At 36.5% G+C, this 4133-nt stretch overlaps 1 protein-coding gene across 5 annotated transcripts in view; it reads left to right on the top strand.

The window, feature by feature from the left end:
• The window catches only part of gria4a (glutamate receptor, ionotropic, AMPA 4a), a gene marked incomplete at its 5' end in the record, with an annotated part of 137621 nt that overhangs the window by 109325 nt on the left and 24163 nt on the right, over window positions 1-4133 (top strand).

The raw sequence follows: 4133 nt of genomic DNA, 5'->3' as shown, positions 1-4133 counted from the left end.
CTTTCTTTCTTTCTTTCTTTCTTTCTTTCTTTCTTTCTTTCTTTCTTTCTTTCTTTCTTTTCAGCCATTTAACTTTGACTTGTGAATCATTAAGGACTAAAAAGAGTTCTCACTGAAACAATGAACCAGCGTTTGCATCAATACTTACTGAGCAAAGTGAATATTATGTGATTGTTTTTTTACCAGCTGTCACAAACACACCACTTGTTTCTATTTCTTTGGGTGAATCTATTTAAAAATGTAAGAGATAACACAGTTTTACGCAAGAAATAGTATTTCTTCAGATGATGGAGTTTTTAGTTCTCCTGAAGTCCATGTTCCACAGAACTGATCAGATCTTTAGTTGTCCTGAGGTCCAGGCTGGTTCACGTGGGTCTTTAGTTGTTGTGAGGTCCAAGCTTGTCCACAGAGATGATCAGGTCTTTTGTTGCAGTTTCTAAACTGTGGATTTAGCTGCTGCCTCGCATCAAACAGGCACATAATTTCAGGTGCTTTTAAATTTAATTTGTTCTCACTAGTTTTCAATACAGAGAGAAAGATGACATTTTTGGATAATTTTAATGGTTTTATCATGTATTTTTGATCGGGGTTTTTTTTGTCATTTTTGTATGGTTTTATGGTTTCTTGTGTGCGATGCTCTATCACAGTCATTCTAACATATCTGCATATTTGTGCATGATGCTTGTTCCTGAGTAGATATAATTCCTATGGATATGTGTAGGTTTTGTGTTTGGGGACATGGGTAGGTGGGGGGGGGCACCGAGGACGATTGGGGAGCAAATGGCAGACAGTTTCTGCTTCTCTGAGTGACTCTGGCATCATCAACATAACGAGAGCCCTGAAATCTGTGGAGGGTGAAAAAGCAATTTAATCTCCCACAGCTGAGGGGGATTCGCCACCACCATTAATTATCTTTGTGTGTGTTTGTGAGCATGCGTTTGTGWACATTCAGCATATGGATATTCAAATATGGACGCGTGCATGCTGTGCAAAGAAAAAGCAAATGTGTGTTTGACATGTTTAGGGACATCTGAATGACAGTGAGTATGTTGTGGATGTGTGGAGGCGCGAAGGTGATTTCCTCCTTCACAGTCACACCCATTGTTAAAGAATATTGCAAGTCACACCGTGTTGTCACACATCTATTTCCTTCTAAGCCGAACGCCGTTGTATACGTGCACAGAAACACCAGCGTTTCTGTGGTTTTCTGTCTCCATCTCTCAGAAGGATGGCACAATGAGTGAATAAAAGGGCTGGAGGGAGTGATGAGAATCTATGGTGGACAAAAAAAAATAAAAGCACAGAATGGAGAGAAAGAAGAGGGAGTGGAACGGAGAGAGGAGAGGCATATTGGATCTCTTGAATGTGAATGATATTATTATGGGATAGGTGTCCGTCACGCACCATCAGCGCCCTGACACACACACAAACCATCCCCCTGGTGCTGGCTTCAGCGCCTCAGGCCTTGGCTTGTCACTCGCAAAGCAACACAGTAACACTTAAATACCAGGAGAGACAGAGGGAGAAAAGAAATTGGACGTTTGTTGGACGATGACGGTTTGACTTCTCTGCTTGTTATTTTCACTCATGAATACACACACCGAAATAAATCTGTTTACACATTTAAAACTGTTCRGAGTGAAGCAACAGGGCTGCATGTGAATGGAATACACTTTTAAAAAATGACCCGTTGAATAAATCAAAATGTGTTTACAARAAGTGGCTTTCTTTCCTGATGTGTTGTTCTAATTTATTACATTTGAATAATTTTAGCACAGTCTGTTAAGGCTAAATCACCTTTTTACTAAAAATTGTTTTTGTTCAGTTTGCAGATTTTTTTTTTGAATGCACACTTTGTGTTTGAAAGTTTTTTGTAAGATAAGCAAACTTGGATGGATGGATGGATGGATGGATGGATGGATGGATGGATGGATGGATGGATGGATGGATGGATGGATGGATGGATGGATGGANGATGGATGGATGGATGGATGGATGGATGGATGGATGGATGGATGGATGGATGGATGGATGGATGGATGGATGGATGGATGATCTTTTCTATGAACCAGTGTTAGGTTTGTGTTGTCATGAATGAAGACATATTTGTTACAAGATTTATTAATCTTGCCAAATAAATTATGTAACTTTAAACTAGTTCAACCAACCATGTTACATAAGGAACCTGAAACAAAAATATATGAATATTAATTAACATTTTATGGAGCCAACATGTATAAGTTCATCATATATAAATGCATTTATTGCCTGCTGAAAGAGAAAAGTCAGGTGATGTTTTTCCTGTCTGAGTGGATGTGTTCATTTGTTCACATATCTTGAAAAAAATGTACATCTTCAGCTGCGTAGTTTTTAGAATAAATCTTTTCCAAGATGGCTGCTAATGAAGACAAGAATGACTATAACTCAGGCTGTTTTGATATCGAGTTAGAATATGGCATGGTAGTTAAAACTCATCACCAACACATTCTGAGCACAAACATATTCCAGATATGCTGCAAGTCAACTCTGTCTGTTAGCAACATGTTTCATAAACATTTTTACAACTTAACCTTTTGAGCCAATCCAATTCAAGATGGTGTGGTTTTAATAAACACTGAAGTAAATGGCAATTCTGTCAATTTTGCAAATGCTGTGCTAAAATTTGGTGAGGTAGTAGCTAAGGGTCAGTCACAACACACACCCAAGTACTACTTGTTGCATGAGATCTTTGCTTTAAAATGTTAGCATTATTGGTGGCTCTTAGCGCTGCCGCTCTGTTAGCAAAAAGTCTCTGGTTTGAAAGGCTGTGGATGATTTGTGTTCAAAGAGTGCTTTAATTATAAAACAAATCATTCAAAAACTTGTTTAAGTTTCACTTTCGAACATGACCAATAACAATGGGTTATTTACAAAATGTAAACTCAATGTGTTTTTGTAGACAGACATATTTTTATTTAAAATGATTCAGTGCGCGTCTTGGCCTTTTCTTGTTGCTTTCTTTATTTTATTTTGGTGGGTATCTGAAGTCCAGTACAATGGGTTTTATCACAGTGAGCAGACGTCTTCTGAGAAAACTGTCCTGAATTCATAGCTGCACATCCAATTAACATTCTTCTATTCCCTTCATAAACTCATTTAAAGCAAGACCGATGCTTGACTTGTCAAGAGAGACATGGTGTTACATTTTAAATGTGGCTATAAATGTCATTATATGCCAGAGGGTCAAAATGGAAGATGGAAGAGACAGGACTCCATCAGCAGTGTAATATTTTTCAAAGGCTGTAAGAGCACAAATCAGTTTTAACAGTTTCCTCAGCATCACAGAAAAACCGTGGCAATAAATTATGTGAAGTGAAATCTTAATATTTAACAAGTACTATAGTCCAACATCAGTGCTGATTTTTTTGTGTGTTAATATATAATAAAAGAAACTCAGATTTTTAACTATAGCTCTCTTTTTTAAACATTTTTATTGTCTTTCAATTAGAACATTTTGACTTCAATGATCAAATCTGTTTAATAAACAGCAAATGCTCTGGAGCTCTATGCAGTCAGAAAATTCAAAAATAGACACTTGGTGATAAATGATTGTGTTATAGAAAATTTGTATTTTAGCATACATTTTATATAACGGTTGACTGAATCATTTTTTGTGGAAAAGTAATTAATTGTTGTATGATAACCTGGATGACTGATTTCCAGATACGTTAAAAGTGATTTGTTGTCCTTATTTATTTATTTGTTTAAAATAATGCACTGCTTTACAGCCTGCTAAGTATCATGGTTTGGGTTAGTCTTGCTTCATCTGGACAGTTTTTCATCAAACAGCAGACATTTTTCATCTGATCCATTTATACCCTGAGGAGGATTCATCCCTCTGGAACAGGATACAGACTGGCACGTGTGTGTTTTAATGAAAAGTCTTGTTTTTGAGTTTGATTTTGTTGAGTTTTCTGAACTTCCATGTTCTTTTTGTTTGGTTTCAGTCAGCCTTGGGTTTAGTTATTGTCTTTTTGTTCAAATGTTTCTTGATTTTAATCTATTGGATCTCTTGTTCTGATTATTGTAAAAAAAAAGTTTTAAAAGTTTTCTTGATTTATGAAAATTGATGCTTTAATTTGTGGTTTCAACCC

This window comes from Austrofundulus limnaeus, unplaced genomic scaffold (genome assembly GCF_001266775.1).
Source record: "Austrofundulus limnaeus strain Quisiro unplaced genomic scaffold, Austrofundulus_limnaeus-1.0 Scaffold109, whole genome shotgun sequence".
NCBI lineage: Eukaryota > Metazoa > Chordata > Actinopteri > Cyprinodontiformes > Rivulidae > Austrofundulus > Austrofundulus limnaeus.
This window is presented reverse-complemented; position numbering and strand designations above follow the sequence as displayed.